We start from the raw sequence: 10,726 nt of genomic DNA, 5'->3' as shown, positions 1-10,726 counted from the left end.
TGGGCTGTTTCATCAACTGTTTTTAGAAGTGTGAATACTTCCTAACAGCTAAGAAAATTATTATGAGAAGAAAATACTTATTAATAAACTACATTGTTTGATTAGCCACACAAAAAAGCTAAGGCTTGTAACTCTACGGAGTCCAAAATCCACTATAAATTTGTAAATGCCAAAACTGTTTGGCATATGGGGAAATATTTGACATTGGAATTTTTTTGCCAATGTGCTTTTTTATGCAAGTCCTACTAGCAACTTCCCTAAAAAGAACTTTTATTAATGACAGCATATATTTTAGTTCACTTATGCTAACAGTAGACCTGTTCACAAAACAAATTCTCAACTGTTCTAAAAGTTGTTAGGCTACAAAGAAAATTCAAAGGAGGAACCAGCACCACAAAGTTCACAGAAGCAATTCAGCACAGAGACACCTCTCTGTTCAAAAGTAAAAAGGTTAAGGAACAGCCATAAAACCCACACACCCAGAGAAACAGTATCTGGCCATTGATTCCTATGTCAGGATTACTGCAAGAACAAAAGGCCCAACTCTGTGTATTGATTTCACTACGTTTAAAAAAAAAAAAAAAAAAAAGCCTCATGTTAGCTATCCATTGACACATGGATCATTTTTCTAAAGTGAGCATTAAGAAGTTTCCCTGAGGGTAAGCTCTGAAGTCATTTAATAAGTACAGCAATTAAGGAATGGCAAGGCTGGCACAGAAGTACACATGGATTATTTATAATAATAAAAGAGCTTTTTTTTTGTCCCCTTAGGTCAAGAATATTGTAATGTGAGAAGTACTGGGCCAGCTCTTATCCACAAAAGTTCAGTTCCAAGTCCTCCAAAAAGTCCATCTCTGTTCTTCCTTTTCTAGCCTTAGTATTTCTTTGGATGGCAAATAGGAACAGAGTTGTGTCTCAGAAAATTCTTACCAAACTGCATAGCAAAAAAAAAAAAACACACGTACACAATGATGGTTTTTTGCTGTCAGTTCAAACTTGAGTAAAAGGGGTAATTCCTTTTCTAACAGTATTGCTACTTACACTTTGAATGCTTTGGGCTGCTCTGACCTGTTTTGACAAGAGTTAGTTTCCAAAAGCCACCAGATGCTCTATCTTCTGTGGGTGGGTGTCAGGACTATGGACTCTTGTCTATCTAGCAAGAAGCCCATCCTACCTCAGAAAGTCTTGACTTCCCTCCTTTCAAGCCCAAGCATCAGTAATCCACTAAAACAACAGATGTTCCTCTAGCCTCCTGCCTGGCTATTGCAAACTGTTTTCTTCTCTCCCTACCCCCAGCCACCCTAAAATAGCAAGATCCCTGGGGGAGGGCAAACTGATCTTTTTCATTGCCATTGGTAAGCAATAAAAAGCTGGACAAAATAACTGGCACCAAGTAAGTGTTCAAGCACCTTAGATGAGAGAAATTTACCAAAACCAAACTAATGCCCCTAATAAACCAGAAACTTTATTTGGGGCAAGTGTTTTACCTCTCTGTGCGTATTTTTTCATCAATAAAATGAAGATTTGGAACAGCTCTATCACTGACAAAAAAACAAGTTTGCACAAACTGAGGATGTTCCTCATCCTTACTTCAGCATTATCCTAAAAGTGGAATTAAATGGTAAAAGAGTTAAACTTTTGCTTTTAAAAAAGAAATCATCCTTCCACCCTCATCCCATCAACTCTGAAATTTACCGTAGAAGGAAACATTTAAGATTCATATAACATTCTACTCCTTCATAAAAACTAGCCAATCTGCCTCAAAGTAGAAAATAGCTCACCACAGACTTGGCCACTTATCTTCTGACTACACTTAAATTTTAATCACTTGCATCAGGGGTAATCCACCTACACCTAATTCAGGCAGCAATAACCTCACTTGAGAAAGGTAAGTTCCCAGAATGAGCCAGGGCTCTGCTACAGAATCCTATATTAGGGTAAGGACACTGCTGCTAGCTTCTTTCCATCACAAAGACAGCAAGAGGTCACATTTCCTTTGCTCTTCAGTAAGAGAATTAGTTTCTTGTCCCACTGACATGCCAATCTCCACTCCTTCCATGCTTCATTTTTTAAAGAAACAGGACCGTATTACTTCTCAATAACTTGTAAAGGTAGGAAAAATTCAATAAGATATATATTTTCCACTTGGCACAGAATATGGCATAAAGAGGGGCACTAATTATTTCAAGCCTTAATTCCACACAGGATTCAGTGTGGAATAAATAAATAAAAGGTTTTTTTTATTTTTTATAACACCAGAGAAAATATAATTTAAGATCATGACAAACCTTTGCTGGGAAATACTTTTATTCATTCTTTCAATGAAACTGCTGTTTATCCCCCAAAATCAAAACATATGAAAGTCTTAAAATAGCTGAGATGTTTATTATACAATATTCAAAGAAAGCAACATAATCAATGCTCAAAAAAATCTGAAAAATATACACGAATAATGAACTTAGGTCTTCAGTCATGCGAAAAATTTTACACACCGATTTCTTTTATTATGACTCCTAGAAGTACTCTGAAATACTAACAAGTATGTAGGTGGTAAATTTAACTTCATTTCCAGCACCCTGTGTTATAAGTACGTGGTTTATCTAATAATGTCACAGCAAAAGGAAGCGACTGAGAATGAGAGGAATTCTGAAGTACTTTAAGAAAATAATGATCTCTGCAGATGTTTATTCTTTTGTGAAATGTGGATAATACTGGCCATATAACTTCAAAGATTTCAGGATAAGTAGTAGGTTGAGCTTTACTAACACAAATGGGACATTCCACTAAGAGGTGCTTACTGGGAAGGTAAATACACAATCCTTTCACAATTTTTAAGATAGTTTTTGCTTTCTCACTAAAACAAGTTTCATGATTTCTACTTCATAGTTACTTTGGTAAACTGGTGTGAGTATATTCTCCAAAAATACCACAATCCAACAAGTACCAAGAGCATTCTTCTGTTCATTCTATTAGAATTTACTCACACTTGCTTGTGCCATCCATTACGCTACACGCAGCAAACAAGAAAGACAAACTCTCTGTCCTGTTGTAATTATAGGTAGAAAATTATCTTTTATTATCTCTTCAGGCTTATAATGTGACTTTGGAAGTTTTCTTTTGCTTGCACTGGAGTAAAGTCAGAAAAGAGGTCACTAGTAAGTAGTACGGTTTTTCAAGTCACATCCTGTCTTTGAACTGAAGTTTTCTTATGCATTAAAAATAGGGATAACACTTTAGTTAATAATAATGTATTAATATTGGTTAATTGTGACAAATGTACCATCATACTAATGTAGGATGTTAACAATAGGAGAAACTGGGTATAGGGAATATACTCTATCCACCCCCGCTCCCCAAATTTGTGTAAATCCTAACCCCAAGTACCTCAGAGTGTGATGTCGCTTGGAGATAAGATCTTTACATAGATATAGAACTGGTACCCTTATTAAAAGGAGAAATGTGGACATAGAGATATGCAGAGGGAAGATGATACAAAGAGACATAGGGAGGAGATGACCATCTATAAGCCAAGGAAAGAGGCCTGTTAACTCACAGGTCTCACTCAGAAGGAACTAAGCCTTGACAACACTTTGATTTGTTAATTTCTAGCCTCTAGATTTGTGAGACAATAAATTGCTGTTCTGTAAGCCACTTGTTTTGTGGTACTTTGTTACAACAGCCCTAGCAAACTAATACAGGAATTCCGTACTATCCTTGCAATTTTCCATATATAGCAAAAGAATCGGGGGGGGGGGGGAGGAGGGTCCGTATTTCAAGGTTATAAAGACCAAGGAGACAGACAACTGGGAAATCCCTGCTTGATGGAAAGGAAATCCATAATCCCAACACACAGCAAGCAATCAAATAAGGACTAGAATCCAAGTTTCACTCAGTGTTTTCCATAATAAAATGTTACTTCAAGATGGGCATAAAGGTGGGTGCAAATGAGGGAATATGATGATGCAAATACTCAATCTAAAATACTCAAATGTACAGAACCCTTGTTGAGAGTCACTTTATAACAGTGGACCAAGTTCTGCAACAAGCAGTGGCTTTGACACCAAAAAAGAACTGGGTTCAAATCTTAGCTCCTCCATTGCTTAGCTGGATAAGATACTCTTAATCTTCCATAAGTGACTGCCATGGGAATTAAATTAATAAGTGTATGTTAACTGCCTGGCATGCAGGAGGTGAGTTCACACCATAAGCTATGTTTAGCTATAATCCCATATCAGGGATAGAACTTCTCTAAGCAAACAGATTTCACTACCAATTCCATTTTCTTGCTATCAGTAGTAAGTAATTAGATCTTCTTACATAGAACAATAAAGTGTTTTATACCTTTAATGGCTAAATTAGCATGTGCTGCACTGAAGAGGTGTATAGAAGCAAGAGCGGGTCATATTTTAAGGTTATGACCTTTGGAAAACATATTCCCTTGCTGCTCTATGTTAGCAGGGAAAATCAACAGCAAGCTTGAGGGGGCATTCATTTGGAACTTGTTCATCACAATATCCCCAGTGTAAGCAACTTGTATTTGTGAGAATTTGTTCAATGGATGTCTATTAAGCTCAAGATCTATGCAATTAAACTTTCATCGTTAGAGAAATAGAATGAACAGCATAGCATAATTGGCAACTTAAATAATCTCAACTCACCCCAGAGGCTCCTCTCCTTTCTCTCTAGAGGATGGTAACAAGTAATTTTAGTTCCTGTGTTAAAAATGGGTGTGTGTTACCACTGGGGAATATTTTCTTCTCACTTTTTTGAAAAGGAATTCTCAGCTCTTCTAACTTAATAAAGACAATCTAACCTATGTTCTTATTACAGCAAACCTTTTTAAAAACTAAATGAAACAGCCAATATGACATTTAACTATTTTTTTAAATGAGATTATTATTACTAATACCTTGGGCTGACCCAATGGTACATATAGCAGTCACCTTACAGAGCTTAAAAAAAAAAAAGGTCGACATACCAAGATTCTTATTTAGGAAACCTGGGAAAAAATGTCAAAACCAGTGGTTGATGGCCATTCTTTGCAGATTCCAAGTAATCACCGCAGCAGTGATACACAGATATCTACTGTTTACATGGAGTTCTATGCAAAGCTTGTTTACAATTCTATTAGGGGAAATAAGTTGTTTGACATCCTCTACAGACATTGGCCTTTTATAGAATCAAATCATCTTCCTCAAACAAGTCTATCGCAAAGAGGTTTAGAGGGGAAAAAAATTTGTGTTTTAATTTATTTAGTTGTATGTTAATCCATCACTGCTTTAAATTGTTATGGGAGGGTATCATTCAGTAACTAAATCATATTAATTTATCTGTTCCTTCAGAAGTTTGAGCTCTTAGAGCTGCACAGTCCAATACACATGTGGCTACTGAACATTTGAAATGTGGCTGGTCTGAAGTGATAAATACCACAGAATCGTGAAGACTTAGTACAAAAATCAGAAAGTAAAATATTGTATTAACTATTTTTATATTAATTACATGTTGAAAGGAGAATGTGTTGGATATATTAAATTACATAAAAATAAAATAAGTTAATTTCTTCTGTTTCTTTTTACTTTTGAATGTGGCTGCTAGAAAATTAATTACATGTGGCTCACACTAAACTTCTCTTGGACAGTGCTGTCATAAATGGGAACAAAGATTGTGTCTTTTCAAATGCTCCAGTCTGAACCTAATCCCAAATTATTTAGTCACTTTTGAATTTGTCATTTATTTTTGCAGTTTCTAGTCTCTATCCACTAAGAAAACCCTGTTGAGATAACCACCTGATGTCTTTCCATTTACATCTTTACTTCGCCAGATAAGTTGAGGGGGAAAAAGAGAGATGTCTTAAATATACATGCAACTCTACATAAGAAACTAAAAAATGATTTCAAGATTCTATCATTTTGGATCTTACCCATCACTTGAGTCTACAAAGGAAATCAAGAAGAAGTCAACCTGTTGCTTCCATTTAAAATGAATTAAGGTATTATTCAAAGCTATCTAAATTTTGAGACAATTCAACCACCCCAAACCAATGCAGATCCAACTCAACCAGAACTTAGTTCAGATATCTATGACCAGTGCAGCTCCCCTCTGGGATTTCCTCCAGGAACAACATATAATCTACATATAGAAATAAAATAGGTCTAATTATTCCCTAGGACATCTGGTGTATTTGTTTTAAAAAAAAAAGGGGGGGGGTGGTGGAGGATGAATGCTCTGGCTTGCCATAGTTTCAAAATCCTCAAAAAGTCTGACCCCTGAATACTTCTCCAACATCATCTCAAACCATTGTCACCCCTTGCAATCACTCTCCCGAGCCACAATGGCCTTCTTTCTGTTCCCTGAACAAGCCAGGCATTTACAGTCTCAGCACTTTTACACGTGTCATTCATTGTCTCCACATAAACGTTCATCTATGGTCTCAAACATGACTGGCTTCCTTCTCATCCTTCAGCTCTCAGCTCATCACCTACCTGAAAAGGTCTTCTTCCTTTAGTATATTATTTAGTGAAACCTCACTGATCTCCCAACCCCAAGTTATCTTGTGGACCTATTTCTTTCCCAGCACTTAGGCAAATCTGAAATTATCTTATTTGCATCCTCAAACTAGAAAGCAAGCTCTCAAGAACAGGGGTGGTATTTATCTTGTTCCCTGCTTGTTTCCCTAGCAGAGAACAGACACTGTAACAAGCACTCGAGTGCCTACAGACTGAATCAAAAAAATCAAAAGCGGCCTTAGAAGACAAAGATAAGACTCTTAGGGGTTAAAATCTAATACGCTTATTTTAAAAATTATGCCAACTGGCTTCCTATGTACATAACCTTCTAATCTTTATTTTTTAATTTCCAATACATGTCTCTTAAAGACCTGCCATATTTCTGTGTGGATAAAAATAAGTATGGAAATAATGATACTTTGCTGAGGATGGAGAGGAAAGGCTTGCATCACTAAGTATTTAAAGATGAATAAGGCTAAAATAATAAAACCATCGAGTAATAACACAATTAGGACAGATAAATGGAACGAAATACGAAGTTTAGAAATATACCCAATAATACACCCTTACAAAAGTGGCTTTCAGAGCCCTAGGAAAATGGATAAATCAACAGTTGGGATGACTGATTAACAGCATGGCACAAAAAATTAGATTCCATCTTCTTACCATAAACAGAAAAAATTCCAGTTATATTAAAGAAATGTAAAAAAGCAAGTCATTAAAAAAGGAAATATGAGTGTCTACTTGTTAGGCCTATCTAAACCTATTTTAAAAATTATCATTAATTTTCTCATATAAAAGATATTGTATTCACCACAGAACAGGAATGCAATAATAATAATAATAATAACTAATAAATAACAATATCCAGGCACCGCTCTGGGTGCTTTACATGTATTAATTCACTTAACTTATAACACTGCTATGAGGTAGATACTATTTATTTACAACACCATTTTACATATGCAGAAACTATCTACAATCCTAAATATTATGCTATTGCACTACTCTGCTTCATTCAGAGAACACAAGGGACCTCTTGAAAATTAAAGATATAAGAACATTAATACAGCAATTCCACTTCCAGGTATTTAATCCAAAATAACTGAAATCAGGATCTTGAGGAGATATCAGCACTTCCATGTTCACTGTAGCACTATTCACAATAGTCAAGATGGGGGAAAACCTAAAGGTCAGATGAAACAATTGACAGATGAATGGATAAAGAGAATGTTGTATATACATGCAATGGAATACTATTCAGTCTTAAAAAATAATTCTGCACTATGTGACAATATGGATGAACCTTGAGGACATTACACTAAGTGAAATAAACCTTACAAAGGTTCAGTTACAAAGACAAATAGAGCATGATTCCACTTATATGAGGTGTCTATAATACTAGACAAACTCGCAGATTCAAAGAGTAGAATGGTGGTTGTCGTGGAGCTAGGGGAAAGAGAACTGGGCAGTTACTAATCAATGTGCACCAAGTTTCAGTTAAGTAAGGTGAATAAGCATTCTGTCGTGCAACACTGTACCTACAGTCACCAATTATACAATTAAACATCTGTTAAGAGGTCAATCTCATCTTAAGTGTTTTTATCACAATATCATAACTCCTATCATCCATGATGTTAGCAAATTGAAAAGCCTTTATGAGACGTGGGGAAGAAGTGGTAATTTATTGCAATTGGAATCCCCAACTCACATGGGAAAATGTAAAGAACTAACTACCAGTTTGTCCTGACAGCTGCTGGAGATACAAGTTCCTGCAAATGGATAAAAAAGGCATAATAATATCTTATAGGAACTGAAGTTGTTTAGAGTTATATGAAGCAGGACTAATTAAAATTCTTGAATATTAAAAAGTATATATATATATCTATATACCCAAACACAAGTGAAAAAATACAAGTTAGAAAATATAGACAAGGAAATCTCTTAGAAAGTAGAACAAAAACAGAGAAAAAGAATAGCAAAAACAAAAAAGATAAATTTGGATGATCAGTCCAAAAGATCTAAGATCCAAATAATTCTAGAAAAAGAATAAAGAAAATAAAAGAGGGAAAAATCAATGACATAATTCTAGAAAATTTCCCAGAACGAGGGAAATAAGTTTGAGTCTATTGAGTGACCAGCACATTGGATGAAAACAGCTACACCAAGAACATCATTATGAAATTTCAGAACACTGGGAAAAAGAAGCTTTTAAGTTTCATGGAGTTACATACAGGTTATATGCAAAGGTATATAACTCACATCACACCAACACTGAAAGCCAAAAAGCAATAGAGCAGTATCTTTAAAATTATGAAGCTAAATTATTTCTAAACTAGAATTCTATATCCAGCCAAGCTAATGATCAACACAAAGAGACAATAAAGGCATTTTTAGATATGCATGTCTAAAAAATCTACCTCTTGTGTACTCATTACTCAGGAAGCTAATGGAGAAAAGTGCTCTTCCAAAAGAGAGTAAAACAAGGATATAGGAAAAGATAATGGGATCTAGTACAAGAGAGGAAAAACCATCACAATATCATCAGATGCTGGGATGGCAAGTATGACAGGTAGGCAGTTACCTAGAACAGATCAGAAGGTATCTCAAAGATAAAACTTATAATATAACTAAAATGCTTAAAGTACTAAGGAAGATTTACATTTCTGGGTAGAGTTTAGAGAGGAATTACTGATAAAAAACATAGAAACTAAGCAAAAGAGACCAAAAACAAAGATAATAGAGAAAACAAAAAAAGTTGTGCAAAAAAAGAAACCCACAGGATGTAAGATGATTTGGCTATGAATAAGCTATACATAACCATAATACTATCAACAGTGAATACTGCTCTAACCAAAATTACATTATGACCAGAGTGACAATACATGTGGATGTGTGAAGTGGTCAGGGAATTCTTCCAGAAAACCCCTACTATTCGAGGTGACAAGTTAACAGATAATACCAAAACTAGAAAATCAATAAATAGTAAAATAAGATTATTTAGCACTAATACCAAAAGAAACAGTAAAGAGTTGGAAATGACTGCTTCTAAGGACTCGGAAGGGGGCAGGGAGAGACTGCTGTTTTTGTTTTTTTGTTTTGTTTTTTTCTTTTTTGGGGGTGAGAGGAAACTGCTGTTTTTCATAAAAAATCCTGTGGAGCTGATGGTCTGACATATCTATGCATAGGGGTTTTGTATTAATAAAAAGTAAAACAAAAAAGTACAACTATATATAAAATATGCTTTTTAAGTTAAAAGGTATGGGAAAGGGTCAAATGTATACAGGAATTTATCAGTGTCCATTACATAGTTATCTAAGACAGGGAAAAATGAGAGAAAAACTTAAACATCTACAAAAAGAACTAATTAAATTATATGGCATATTCACGATCAAATGCCATGAGTCATTTAAAAATGCAGATAGATATGCCTTACTGTTAAAATGTACAGCGGAAACTTACCAGATTTCGTTAACCAATGACACCACAAATAAATAAATACCTACATACATAAATAAATAAGCAAGCAGAGAAAAATCTGTTCTTGTTAACAAGAACCAGGTGACAAAATACCTCAATTTTGATTAAATACATATATCCAAGTAACTTATGCACGAAGAGACTATTCACCAAAATATTAACAATAACTATAAATAGGTCAAGTTTACAGATGACTTTTTTCAGTATTTCCAAATGAATAAACATGTGTTAATGAAGAACCCAAAAGTTAGTTAAAATAAAAAGAAACTCTAATTCTACAACTTAGAAAAGAATCAGATAAAGGAATCGAAGAGAGCAATGCTACTTATCAACTTATTTCAGTTTGTCAAACTGAAAAAACTGCTTAATAAGAACCCAGAACTTCCATTAAGGAATCAATAAATAATCAATGTAAGACTGGTTTTATAAGTCAGTAAAGTTATTAGGTTTTTTTTTTTGTTTTTTTTTTTAAATTATTAGTTCCTTCTATCACCACACATTTACCTTATTTGAACAATGATTCAACTTGCACCGGATCCCAGACACTACCTCAAAGGAACACTGGCAGTGCTGCTGGCTTCTCCAATTTACGGTCAGGATACAATTCTGGAATGAGAGGAAATAAAGTGATAAAACTGCAGGTTGCATCTTAAAATACAAACGCTTGAAATCGGTAAACAAAAACTCTCCTCTAGCCCTCAACTTCACTCCAAGTGGACATCAGCTTCTCCCTCAAAGTA

General features: G+C 34.8%; 1 protein-coding gene across 2 annotated transcripts in view; it reads right to left on the bottom strand.

Moving 5' to 3' along the window:
* Window positions 1-10,726, bottom strand: part of THRAP3 (thyroid hormone receptor associated protein 3) — a 40,407-nt gene that overhangs the window by 28,191 nt on the left and 1,490 nt on the right. Inside the window, exon 1 of one of the 2 annotated variants that reach the window (XM_011357992.2) lies at window positions 10,491-10,623. The exons of the other annotated variant lie outside the window; for it this stretch is intronic. The gene's annotated coding sequence lies outside the window, so the exon portion shown is untranslated. Of the gene's footprint in view, window positions 1-10,490; window positions 10,624-10,726 lie in introns of those variants that run through there. 2 annotated transcript variants of the gene reach the window in all.

This window comes from Pteropus vampyrus, unplaced genomic scaffold (assembly GCF_000151845.1).
Source record: "Pteropus vampyrus isolate Shadow unplaced genomic scaffold, Pvam_2.0 Scaffold36, whole genome shotgun sequence".
Lineage (NCBI taxonomy): Eukaryota > Metazoa > Chordata > Mammalia > Chiroptera > Pteropodidae > Pteropus > Pteropus vampyrus.
This window is presented reverse-complemented; position numbering and strand designations above follow the sequence as displayed.